The sequence below is a fragment of the Pongo pygmaeus genome, chromosome 3 (genome assembly GCF_028885625.2).
Source record: "Pongo pygmaeus isolate AG05252 chromosome 3, NHGRI_mPonPyg2-v2.0_pri, whole genome shotgun sequence".
NCBI classification, from domain to species: Eukaryota; Metazoa; Chordata; class Mammalia; order Primates; family Hominidae; genus Pongo; species Pongo pygmaeus.
In genome coordinates, this window is record NC_072376.2 from 151,617,086 (window position 1) to 151,631,274 (window position 14,189).

A 14,189-nucleotide genomic window follows, 5' to 3' on the forward strand; every position below is an offset into this window, starting at 1 on the left:
AGGGCCTAGGTAGGGCCATGAGCACGTATATGACAAGGCAAGGGCAGATGGGATGTAAGACAGACACAGATGGAGGCAACAAAGCTTGGAAACGCATTCATCAGAAATCGTCTTTGCAAATCTGGCTCCCACCACTTGTGGCTGAGATATGTCGGATCCTTCTCTCAGCCTAATGTAGATCTGCAAACTAAGGCAGATTCCTCAATATTCCTTCAGAATAACAATAGCAGCTGTTACTTAAGTGGTTACTCTATGTTACAGCTGTGATATAGTAAATGTATTATATAAGTTAATCTTCATAGCTAGAGATAAGTATAGTTATCAACCCATTTAATGATAAAGAAACTGAGGCTCCCAGTTAAATCATTGACTCCAGCTCTGTACTATATCAAAACCTGTGTGTTAATCACTGAGCTGTGCTACCTCTCTTGAAATTGATCCAAATTAATTCCTTCCCTCCTTCCTTTTTCCTTCCTTCTTTTTCTCATTTTGAGCACCTCACACTCAGCCCCAATATTTGTGAAATGCAAGAATGTATCTTTCACCCACGTGATGTGAAGAATTATAGAAAAAAACAAATAGTTATTCTGGATGATCCAAACACTTGCAGTTTTATGCCATGAACACATTCTCCCAAAGTAATACTTTTTTAGATTATGAGGTGAAATAAGTGGTGAGATATGTACAGAAAAATCATATGAGGGCACCACCTTTTTACCAAGCTGGTAGGTTGTGGCTTGGCTCACAGCCTTTGTCTCATTTGATGTTATTGTCCGAGCATTGTTGATAGATCTTGGATAGTAAATCTGTTGAGGGCAGGAAGGAAGGAGAAAAAGAAAGAGAAAAAAGCATGGTCCTTATTCCCAAGGCATTCACAATGGCCTCAAGAAGAAAGATAGGGAGACATGATGAGGATGCAATATGAGGTGGGTGATAGCCAAGGCAGCATACAGTGCTGAGAGAGCTCAACGGAAGACATGGAACTCAGGATCACCTACATCACTGAGTTTGCCAGTGACCTTCTCAGGATGTGACACACAGAGCAAATGCAACATTCCAATATGGTGGGCAAGAGTCCCTTGAAATAGACAACTCTGTAGCCTATATTTTCTTATCTGTTATAATTGAGCTTTGAAGTTTTAACAGGAGTTGAGCAGACAGAAATGGCCAGGTGAGGGTCAGGATTTCTAGTGAAGAAACAGTGTGGGCAAAGCTCTAGCTAATCTCAGCATCCTTGCTCTGCACTGAAGTTTGGCTTCAGGGAAGTTTATCTCCAGTGCCACCATCTCTTCAGCTCTCATGCACTCTCAACTCTCTGAGGATACTTGTGCCTTGAGCACACCAATCAATCTGTTCTCAATGCAGCCCCCAGTGACCTCTAAGTTGTGAAATTCTATGGCATATTTCTATCCTTGTATTTCTTGTATTTCTAGCACATTCTGTCTTGAAATCTGCTTCCCTTTTCTTTGGCTACCCCTTAGTCACCTTTGCAGAGACTCCTATTGCTACTTTGTGTGTATCATGTCAATGTTGGTGTTCCTAATACCTCTATCCATACCCCTTCTTCCCTGACTTCCAGATGCCATCCCAGGTTGACCTACACAGAACTGCCTCCAAACTTGGAGCTGCATCGCAGGCCTCTCCTAAAGCTCCAGACTTATATATCCAATTGCCAGTTGGCCATTGCTGGAGATCTTCTTGAGAAACCTCAAAGTAAACATGTTTCTCAAACCTGCTGCTCCTCTTAAATTTCCTGTCTCGTCACATTGTTATCCACCAAGTCACACTGGTTAAAATTCTGGAAATCAGACTAGACTCCTTCTTCTTCTCTCTACCCCAAAGTTCTGTGGATGCTAATTCCTTCATAACTCTAAAATTGGTATCTACTTTTCCATCTTTACTGCCACGCTGAGATCAGGCCGTTAGAACTTTTCATCTGGACAAATGCTCCAGTCATTTCCTGGTCACCTTAATTCATCATTTCCAATCTGTCATCCAAATAGAAGCCAGAATGATTGGTCTAAATTACATTATTCATCATGTCAACTGCTGAAAACCCTTTATTGCCTCTCCAAGCTCTCAGGATGAAGTCACACTCCTTAGTTTGTCTAGTACTGACCGCAGTCTACTTCTAGCCTTAGTTCATGCCACTCTCACATGCAACCCACACCCCAGCAACACCAAACTACTTCCTACTCCCAATTGCACCAACCAGATCTTTTTTGCCACTGTGTTTTCCCATATGTTTTTCCCTCCACGTGGAGACTATTTCTATCCTGTCTCCACCTGGTTCATTACTACAGGCTGTCAAGAATGTACCCCAAGGTTAAACTCTTCCCAATGCTGTCCTCTCCCAGTGGGCCTGTGTACGCCTGCTTGTCAGCTTCCCTGAACAGCCTCCTTTGTTAGCCAACAGACAAAATGCATTATTAATTAATGCCTAGCACAGTCACTAGCACTTACCAGCACTTCATAAATGCTTGCTGAGATAATGAATGAATAAATACACCCCTCTTCATGGATATGGCTTGCAGAATCTTGCTTTCCCTTGCTTGTAGCCCACTGGAATGTATGTAATCTTTGTATAAAAATGTGCTGAGAACTAACTATAATATTTTAAAGATAGTCCAACCAGTGGCATTAGCTGACCCTTTGTGGGTCAATATTTAGAAGCCAAAAAAGCTGATGTACATTTAACTTTATGCCAGGTTTTCTTTGATTTGGTTTGGGGGATTTTTTTGGTTTGTTTGGGGGATTTTGTTGTAATGAAATTATATATAGCAATTTTTTCCCTCTTCTATTCATTTGCCTTTTTTCTAAGTTCAATACATTCATTTTACTTCATGAGTAAATCTTATTATTTTAATTCCATAGTTCTATTTTTACAACATCATTTTGAATTCTGAATCTGTCATTCAGTATGTTATTACTAATCTCGGTTTAAGACATTTGCTTATTAGGTAAGTGATATATATCTCCCTCCCCAAGTTGTGAAGAAAATAATACAACTTGGAACAGAAACTTGAAACCTGCCACTAAATCATTGCCTCTAGATTAACTAATTTACTAATCCTCATTCTCGTTGTAAAATTATTTAATTAGAGGTTACAGCCTACTCTCAGTATTCTTGATGAGGTATCCTGAAAAACTCTACAACATGATTTGCCTGTATCATTTAACTTTTATCTGAGTCTATTAATGCCATCAAATGGCATTTGAGGTTAGTTTAACATGACTTGTTTTTGCTACCACGTGTTCATTACCCTGCTTCATCTCTAAAACTATTTATCAACAAACATCAAGTTCACGTGTTGATACATTCAGGACCCACATCTTTCCACTTTCTAAAAACTAGCACATTTTCCGTCTCTTGGCATCTGTCCTGATAGATCGCCAAGTGTGTTTTACAATCCCTTCTTCAAGAAATCGCAGTATTGTGGGATGTCATTCCTCCAGGCCAGAAACCTTAAAACTCATTAACACAAACAGAGGTTCTCTGACTCTTCAGTTTCCTCTTTAACAGCATTTTCCTACCCTTCCCTGTTTCAAAACTAATTACCTTGATAGAAAAAGCTTGACTGACCTGACCACATTGTCGTTGAAAAGGACCAGGCAAAGCAGAAGTCTGTTAGCGGGTGCAGCCAGATTAACTAAACATTTTGGATCCCGCTACAGCAACTTTCTCATTTAGACCTGTTCTACAAACTTAGAATTGTTCTATGTCTTTCTGAACTTCAGCTTCGCTAACACTACATTTGCAGATGCTCAGCATTCTTTTCCTTTAGGTCCTTGGTTAATTAACCTCCTTTCATCTTTTGTCCTGTCCCTTTGGAAAAAAAAAATAAAAAGGATCCACCTTATACTCCCTTCCAGTTCTGTCAGTCTATATTTCTAAGACTCCAGCAGATTTCATTCATACTTTTTGCTAAACCTAAAATGGTATATTAACAAACATGTATCAAGCACCTTCCTCTACCAGTTTTCCCAACTACTACAAATTTCCCTTCCTGCAAGTGTTAGCACATGCTGAAAATCTGCTCTGACATAAGCACTGCGGAATTTCTCACCCTGCTCAGGCAGGTGCCTGACCTGAGAATCTGGAGAAAATCATGTTCTAAACAACTTGTTCTAGGTCATTTCCTTCATCTAAACTTAGAGCCCCTCCTTGACCCTGAACTGTACTTCATATCCTATAAACTCTCTGTATCTTCACTGTTACAGAGCATTGTGTACATCTGATCTTGAGACAGAAAAGTACAAGTTTATACTGATGTTCACAGTATAGTAAAAGGAGTTTTCTTAATCCCCCAAAGAAAACCAACGTACAGATTTTCCCTTGTATCCCAGATGTCATTTAGGGCCACATAGCCTCATAGACAAGCATAAAAAAGAATCAACTAGGCTCAAGCCTTTTGATAACTTCTCCAGAGGAAATTCCAGTGCCCTCCCCATGATAGCTGCAGATTCTCAGGGCGTGTACATTTAATAGCAACCTTTGGCTCCAAGTTTTTAATTTTGTCACATTCAATGTACTGGTGAGGTGGTCATCACCTCACCAATATAGACCACGGTTAATTTTTTCTGTTTTCACTGAAAACAAAAAATATCCCCATAAGATAGCCCTGTGGAACAGCTGCGACCTTCTTGCTTCCAGCCCCAGGATGAAGCTATCTGAGAAGACAGGGAAAGCAATCTGGAGCCTGAGGTTCTGTTCCTGGGACCTGCCCTGCCTCTAGATCCCTTACTTGGTGCCTCATAGTGAGAGATTATGTCTTCTCACAAGGCCGACCAATTTGCTTCAGCTATAACTGGGATGCATACACACTGCAACTCCTCTTTATGTCCGTTGCAAACTGCCTATATCACACGTGTATCCCACTCTGTAACACAGGCACAATACGATTTGTCCATTTTAACATTCCAGTATAGAATATAATACCGATCCTTCAGAGCTAGAATTTCGGACTGGTCTTCAGCTGCCCATTTACAGATTATCTCTTTCAGTTCAACTGCTTCTATAAATGACTGATCGTATTCATTACATGTTCTGCTTGTTTTTTTGTTTTTGTTTTTGTGGATTTTTTTCCTAGCTTCCTTCTCAGAAAGTAACTTTAACTTCAGTCTTGAAGGTACCACGCAGTTACCTCCATTTACTACCCACAAGGGGCTGAACTAAATGTTCCTGAAGGTCCTTTCCAGCAGTAAAATTTATGACTCTATATAAGAACCAGTTTCACTATCTGCCAGAGATTACACATAAATGCTTTTCTTTTATCTGAGCTTATGTCAGGTGGGTCATCCTCTAAATCTAAAAGCAAAACCATTTTATTTAGGATCCTTTTAGAACAAACAAAACAAAAACAAAAACAAAACAAGTTGCTGGAATATAACTTTTGTTTTTTGGTTTTTGTTTTTTTTTTTTCTTTGCCGTAAGAATGGAGAAAGTGAGTCTTTGTGCCCTTAAATCGATCATTTTTATTGTTGGAAACATTACTTGATATGATTTATTTCATTACAAAATAGATTCTAATAAGCATTCAGAGTAACACATGATGGTTAACATTAACAGTGAAATAATGAAATCTCAACTGAGTGAGACCTTGGTTAGTATAGCTAACGCTAAAACCTCGTATCTTTTATTGGGCCTGAATCCCACTGGTAAAATAAATCAATAATGCAACACTTGGTCCTGCACTGAAGGAAATTTGGAAATATCTTGTTCCACACCTAGAAAAACCTTGCAGCTGCAGAACAGAGCAGCACTATGCATGTTCTTATAAGGATATGACTTTTTTAGTTAAGGGGAGAGAAAAAGCACAGGTAGTATGTGTCTCCCTTGTTTCTAACTGTCACCGAGGCAGAGGCCACCGCACCGCTGAAGCTGATGCTGGCTGACAGTGGCAGCATATTGCTTGCTGGATGTGATGATACAATTCAGGGAGACTCTCTGCAGCCCTCATTATCTGCTGCTGTACTCACTCGATGCCGTCTCTGCTCACTTCAGTAGGTGGGGGGATTATTAAATATAATTCTACTAATTATGGCTTGGTAGAAAAGTTGGATGGGTTCAGAATCAGTGCCCCAAAGGAAGAACAACATGAGGTAAAGATTGGAGGGCTTTTATGGTGGTACTTGAAGATAATTATAGGTATAGAAACCAATTCCAGAGAGAAAAAAATTCAGCCAAGCCCAGACTGTTTTCATAATACAGCATAGCTCCCTTTTAATGTGAAACATTAATTGATTTTCCCTGAGGGGGCAAAATTCTTGCAATGTCAGTCTTCTGGACTGAGCCTCAGGCCTACGGCACCAAGCAGCAAGTGGGAACTTAAAGAAGCCTCAAGGATCTGTTGCAACTTCCCAACCTTTTGCCAAGGCAGCTAGGCTGTGGCATACCTTATTTTGGGTTCCCCAGAGAGCAGATAGACAGTCAAAATTTCAGAAAATTCAGTATATACTGCATTTATAAAAAATGTTACTGTAAATTGATTCATAGAACAAAAAGTAGATATTGTGAATGATACTGATTCATTATTATGCTTTGGTACATTTAAGGTGCAATTCAACTAATATCAAAGAATTTAGTCTTTCTCTTTAAAATATCATGACCCAGAATAATTACTCTGATAAGCCTACTGAGGCAGAATCACATTAATTCTACAAAAAGGATTACAAGTACACTTTAGATGGCCTTTTTAAAGGGGTGGAAGTGGGCAATAAAATCTCCAGGACAGCATTTGCCATTGGTTGGCAATGATAGACTCTAGGTTTTTATTTTACAATCTAAGATTTCTCTGACTTTCCTAGATGCAGAGAAATAGCCCAGGTTACAGATGGCCATTATCTGGATGCATCCTTGTAAAAAACACATCCTAAAGATAGCGGTGAAGCAGTCACTCAAATCTGTGGCAACCTAGCAGAAGAACATGAATCCAGGCAGAAGAGTATATATAGATATATGAGGCACACAAATAATTCAGTATTTTGTAAAATGTGGGGCCTGTATTCATGATAACCTTAACTGGTGCAGGAGATGGTTTTTGATATAAAATAGATGTAAGACATAAACTTTAATAGCAATGAATCACTGTATGAGAAAGTTATTCTCTGTTCAGTCTATCAACCTACCTTATATGATCAAAAAAAATCTGTTTGGTGTTTCTCTGTAATATAAGTCTCTAAAAGTTGCTAATCTCTCATTTTATTAGAAAGATAGCAGCCATCAAGTATCAACCTGTAATTAAATAATGTTGCTTTGTCTTCACTGTATGAACTTTCACAATAACCTTTCATTTATGAAATCTACAACTGTTTTTCCATATATGACAGCAATATAAAGTTTCCTCTTAAATATATTAAATTTGGGGGAGAAGTAGGTTCAATTCTAGGGAAAAAAACTGTTAAGTGTAAAACAATACAGGAAGCACATGGATCTGGCAAAAATAGTGAAAGTAGAAGACAAGTAACTGAAGTGTGGGAAGCACCACAAAGTCTAGAAATTGGGAGCAAGATTTCACCATCTCCCCACTCCTGCCACAGAGGCTGGATAAATGTTGCAGAGGCTGCCCTGTGCATTATAGCACAACTATAAGGACGTTTATCAGCATCCTTGGCCTCTACCCATTAGATGCCAAAAGCACCTTTCTCCCTATGTTGTGACACAAAAAATGTCTCCAGGCTTTTCCAAATGCTCCCTGGGGGAGCAGAATCACTCTGGTTTGAAAATAACTAATTTAAAGCAATATGGTATCTGAGTAAATGTTTCAGTTAGAAGGCAGATAGGGAATAGCGTTGGGCTTCATGGAAGTGACAATGTGAAGAATTCTAGGAGTGAAAGCCATCAATCAGAGCAAAATAATACATGAAGTCAGAGAATGTTGGGTAAATACATTTTAATAAAGGAAGAGATCTCCTTTGAGGGTTTCTCCCATCCACTGGTTTATTCAAATATATTAAGATCAACTATACCACCTCTAATAAAGGATTCTAGGTATGGATCCCAAAAATGAGGTCACGAAGGCTGTTTGCCTTTGCAATGCATTTCTGTATCCAACTAGAGAGTAGAATGTTTTTGTGAATCTTCAGGGAAAAAAATGCCACAAGATCTAGCTTGCCAATCTGGCATGACTCAGTAGGCTGAACTGGCCTGGCTTTTTTATGGGTGTTTGGCAGACTGAGTATTTAATTTCCTTCTTTTATTTTATGTTTTGGGTGTACATGCCCAGAGGCCTTTGGACAATTGCCTCTTTTTTAATAAAGCTAATAAATGCCCAAAGGAAATTTACCTATATCTAAACTGACATAACAAAGCTGACACATTAGAGGGGTCAGGCATGAGAGATTCCAGCAATTTATATAAATGGAGGAAGCTGGCATAAATTTGGACGGTCTGGAGTTATTACTCAGTCATTGGCAGCCTTCCAGGCTGCTTATAATTTTAAATAAATTCTGATCTTGGTGATGTATACTTATTGATCAAGTTTTCAGAAAGTCATCACTATGTACTCTTTGACTACATATTGATCTGAAATCTGTATAGTTCCTGAGAGAGGTCTGGCATTACATTAGCTATTATCTGTACCACAATTTATCCTTCTATTTGAATCAAGCCTGTGGATAAGTGACTCATTCTGTTCCACTTACCATGGAAAGAGACCTGGATAGCTACTGAAAAACAAGATTCTCGGGTCCTATATCTCAATTCATCACTAATTTTCTTTAGACATTTCATTTCTCGAACTCTATTTCTCCTAAAGATTAAAAAAGTAAATGGTGTCATCTACGGAAAAGAAATGCTAGGTTTATATTATTTCAAATTCCTGTTCTAAAAATATGTTGTCTTCTTATACAAAGACACTGCTGTAGACTTATCATCCGTGATTTGGAGTTTTTTCTCACATGGCAAGCAGCGGATAGTAGGTTTTAATGACAATCTAACTCGACTTCCCTTGTAAATAATGGTCCACATTTCTAAAATGGCTTTCTGGAATGAGAGGAGTAGCCAGGGGCCAGAAAACAGCTCTTCCACATATAAAGCTAAGTGACTTAAAGAGATATGTAATTGTTCATTAATTCAACAAACACTTATTGAATGCATAATCTCTACAGAGTCCTGTATTACATGCTAAAATTTGCAACAGTGAATAATAAACTGCTCCTACCCTTGTTTACCCCAGGTACTAGGAAACTGCTCAGCAGCTAAAAAGATTCTCATACCTAAAAAGATTCTCAAGCTAGGTTTTCTACATATATGCAAATAATATGCAAGACAAATGATTATTATCCCACAATACTTAGGATATTTTATCTGGTAGTGCTGTCTTAGGAACTGAGCTTCCACTGAGCGAAATACTCAAGTTTTGTGGTAGAAATAGTACATGATGCTATCTCTTCCCTCCATATTTATTCAGATTTTATGTGTGTATTAGGTGTTCTAGAAATTCATGCTTTATAAGTTGGGCCCCAACTAGCTGGTGCTTAAAATTACTTTATTTATTCCCAATTGATTGTTTTTCTATCTTTCAGAATGAGTTTTCCAAGTATTCTGCCCCCCCAAACTTTTTTTTTTTTTTTCACATTTCTAACCCTCCTGATTTTTTCTTTTTTTTTTTTTTTTTTGAGACAATATCTCACTCCGTCACCCAGGCTGGAGTGCAGTGAGTGGCGCAATCAAGGATCACTGCAGCCTTGACCTCCAGGGCTCAAGCGATCCTCCCACCTCAGCCTCTTGAGTAGCTGGGACTACAAGCATGCATCAACACACCTGGCTAATTTTTGTATCTTTTGTAGAGATGGGGTTTTGCCATGCTGCCCAGGCTGGTCTTGAACTCCTGGGCTCAAGCAATCTACCAATCTCAGCCTCCCAAAGTGCTAGGATTACAGGCATGAGCCACCACACCAGGCACCCTCCTGATTTTTAGCCAAGAACATTGTCCCTAATTCATGGAAATAATTATCAGATTTTCTCACCTTCCAGCCCCTTCTCTTCAAGACGTCCCCATTCCTTCATCCCTCATTTTTTTCTTCTCATTTGACTTAAATGAAATGGTGGTCCTTCTCCTCCAGCAAATCCTGAACTGCATATCACTATCCTCGCCCTTCCAGGTTCACCCAGGATAATGCACCATCACTCAGTCCATTATTCTTTTCCATATTCTGTTTCTGTGGGAGCCTCTTCTTTTGCTTGTTATTGCCCTATTTCTTTACATAATGGAAGTAACCCCTTAGCCCAACAGTTCAATTCCTAGGAACACATCTTAGAGCAACCTTCACACAATACATAGGCCCATAATCCAAATCTTCTCCAGGATTTCTCCCTGCAAATAGTCCTAAAGACTCAGATGTTGTCTCTGAGGAATTTTAATCACCCTCATTTTAGACTTGATGATATGTGTGTTCTTACATCCAGGATGTATTACTTTTTTAAGAAAAACAATAGGATGTTTTTGAATGCCAATAACTTTTCACTATATCCAATTACTCATCCAATGCTATGGATTCTACTTCTGAAATGATGCTCAAATCTAACCTTTCCCTTCAGCTGTAACCTTTCCCTCACTTCTGCCCATGTTCAGTACTTCTTCAGATATTAACAGATCAGTCACAGGATCTTGATTGAACTTCTTGGCTCTATTTCAGCACTTTACAATTCTCCTTCCACAAAGCCATCTCTTCTAAAACTTTAATTGGATCATGCCATTGTCAGCCTCAAACACCTTCTGTGGCATCCCATTATCTACCAACTAAAGTAGGAGCATCTTACATGGCATGTAAAGCCTTGAGAATATGACCCCAACATCCTTTTCTAGTCTTTTCATCTCCATTCATCTTTCTCCTCAAAAATTCATTGTAGCCATACCAGACTTCTTCTTTGAACAGGAGCTTCTGCCCTTCATTCTTTGTTAGTGCTTCTTCCTACACCTGGAATTCCCTGCCCCCTCCACGTCTGACTAAATCCAAACCTTACTCATCCAAATCACACCCACCACCTTGTGAAGCTTCACTCAAGCCACTCATTAGAATTAGCATTCCTTCTTTTTACTGCAATGGTGCCATCTGTCCCTAATATTATACTTACCATGCTGTGTCACATTTACACACAGTTTTACATTCCTCAAGGTTATGAGCTTTGGAAGTCATAGCTATTTTTATTAATGTTTATGTTATTTCTGTATATGTAATGTGTGGCATATACTAGTTGTTGAGTAAATATTTATTCTAATGAGAGTTATAGAATTACTCATATGAGCATTGAAATTAGTATCTAATTTTTTTTTTTTTAAGACAGAATTTCGCTCTTGTTGCCCAGGCTGGAATGCAATGGCCCGATCTTGGCTCACCGCAACCTCTGCTCACCGCAAACTCTGCCTCTCGGGTTCAAGTGATTCTCCTACCTCAGCCCCTTGAGTAGCTGGGATTACAGGCATGTGCCACCACACCTGGCTAACTTTGTATATTTAGTAGAGGCAGGGTTTCTCCATGTTGGTCAGGCTTGAACTCCCGACCTCAGGTGATCTGCTGGTCTCGGCCTCCCAAAGTACTGGGATTACAGGCATTAGCCACTGCACCCAGCAGTATCTGATGTTAACTTAGTATTATGTTCTATTTTGATTTCTTTAGTTTTCAAACTTTACCCAAAAGTATTACAGCTAAAAGGCTTATGTGTGTTTTTAAATGTGGTTTTAAATCTGAGGGAAAATGGGGCAGAGCAGAATTCTGTTCATCAATTTGGCTCTTTGAAACTACATATTTAATATTAACAATAATAGTTGCCTTTTATTGAATATCTACTGTATGCCAAGCACTGATTTAGCATCACGCATTCATTATATCATGTAAACTTCTTGAAAAAAAATCTCTGCAGTAAGTATTATTTTATCCCCATTTTCCATATAAAGAAACTGAATCTCAGAGAAATAATTAGCTCTAGGTCATACAGGCATGTGGAACTGCCAGGCATCACAGACAAATTTATCTGATACTACAACCCATGTTCTCTCAACTTTGTCCCACTGTGTCCTCATCAACTGCATTAGAAAGAGGATTATGAAGACTAAGCAAGGACTCTGAGAAGAGAACTAGACTGGAGGAGGCAGATGATACAGGGGATGTCTCAGGATGTCCCAAGAAAAATACGCGTATTGATTAGAAACATGGAGTAAGGCAGGAGGAAGATTTCGGGACAGCAGTTAGGTCACCAGGTATTTGGTAGTTCAAGAAAATGCTTGCAATATGTGAACTCGTGTTTTGGAGTAGGTGGCGTGAAGAATTTGGGTCCTTCCTATGGATTGCTTCCTTGTTTAAGGTGCAACCATCACCCTTCCCCCCGTCCTTCCTGTGATAAACCTTGAAAACTGCCCTAAAAATGGCAATGGAGCCTCTATTCATTTTCATCAGTTTTTTCCTTACATTGAAGTATACATCAAATTAAGGACTGGAAAAACATAGGTCATTTAGTGACAATTAGTGTCATTATTACATGAGTCTCTCGAAGTGGCAACCAGCTTCGTACATTTTTTCACCTTTCTTTGAAAATGTTTCTGTCCTATATAGGAGATTTCTTCAGAATAACACTCTTGAGATTACAAAGAGAGAAGGAAGAAATGTTTGGGAACAAACATTTATGTTTGCCCTGTATTAATCGAGCTTTCATTTCTAGGTGGGTTATTTTGTTTTGTATAAGCCAAGGAGTGTTTGTGTTCTATTTCACATAGCCTAAGAACTCTATATCCAAACCTACAGCAATTCCTTTTTTCTCTCTTTTAAATTTCTCCTCAGAAGTCCTTTCTTCCTTCCCTTTAAATGTATCTCTCATAACTAAGTGGCTGTGGGAGAGGACCCAAAGATTCAAGAAAGAAAAATGCCTCTGAACATGCAGCCAGATGCCAGATATGTGTATCCGAGGAGAATTACCCAACTTCTCCTTATTCATTTTCTGCCTTTATGGGCTTATATGTCTCATTGGATCATAAGCCCACAGGGAAAATTTGTGCTTTTAGGATCTATTCAGCAAGAAGTGTATTGCAAATGCTGAAAAGATGCTTATCTTTAGAAATATGCAATGATGTAAAGTTATAACCATCATGGAGGAGAACTGACTTATTTCTTGTTAAAATTATCTGCAGTTTATGTCAAAAAGAGATAAAAGGATTTTATCCAAAATATTAGCCTCTAGAAAACCTCCCAGAAAGGAGCCTTGGCTGGGAATCAGAAAACTGTGTATATTCTAATTCTTTCATTAACTCATCCTATGAAATTGAACCAGTTTCTTTACCCTTTTGTACCTGTTTATTTGTCCATAAAATAGGCATACTAGCCCCTTCCTACTGTCCTTATCAGGGATTTCTAAATATCACATGAAATTATGTGAAAGTGCATTCAATATTTTAAAACAATAATTCATTGCCGTGGTGGTTGTTATTATCACGCAATTTGCTTTTCAGCGATTTCCAGTTCACCACAGTGAAATCAGCACATGCATATTTCTTTACTCCTCAAATCACACTGCACTAAGAATAATCAATGCTTAACAGATACAAATCCACAAAGCACAAACACAAAGAAGCAGCAGGGAATGAGCAATATCAACACATATTTGGAAGATGAAAAGCTGACCGAGGAGCTAGACTCTTGAGAAAGCTGAGTGTCAAGTGCCTAGAGACACAAGTCAGTTCAAACTCCAGAATTATACCCAGCAGTTATCTTGGGAGGAATGAGAGAGGCAGGGGCTTGACTAAGGGCATGAGTTGGAAGTCTGAGAAGCAGGAGCAATTCTACCTCCTGTAGTGCCCTTCCTGGATGTACAGAGAAGTTCCCATTTCAGGGTAACAGGCAGGGTGTAGAGAAAGGAAAAGGTGCTGGACAGAAATCAGGAGAGTTAAGTAAAGGTCAAATACTCAACAACGAGATGCCCTCTTCTGCTGCTGCTCTCCAAAATGTCCTGACCACCTGATGTAAATACCAAGAAGACAACCAGGAGACAAGGCCTCCCTATGTACTCATTAACGATTTAGAAATATAGAGATAAATACCACGAGAATAGCTAAAAGCATTAAAAGTGAACAGCCCACAGGGCTGGCAGCTCCAATACTTAACAATAAAACCCTTGAAATACTAATAAACCACGTATGTGTATTACTCTGAAAAAATTAAATATTTTTTAAAGATTTATCCTTCAAAGAAACCAGAAT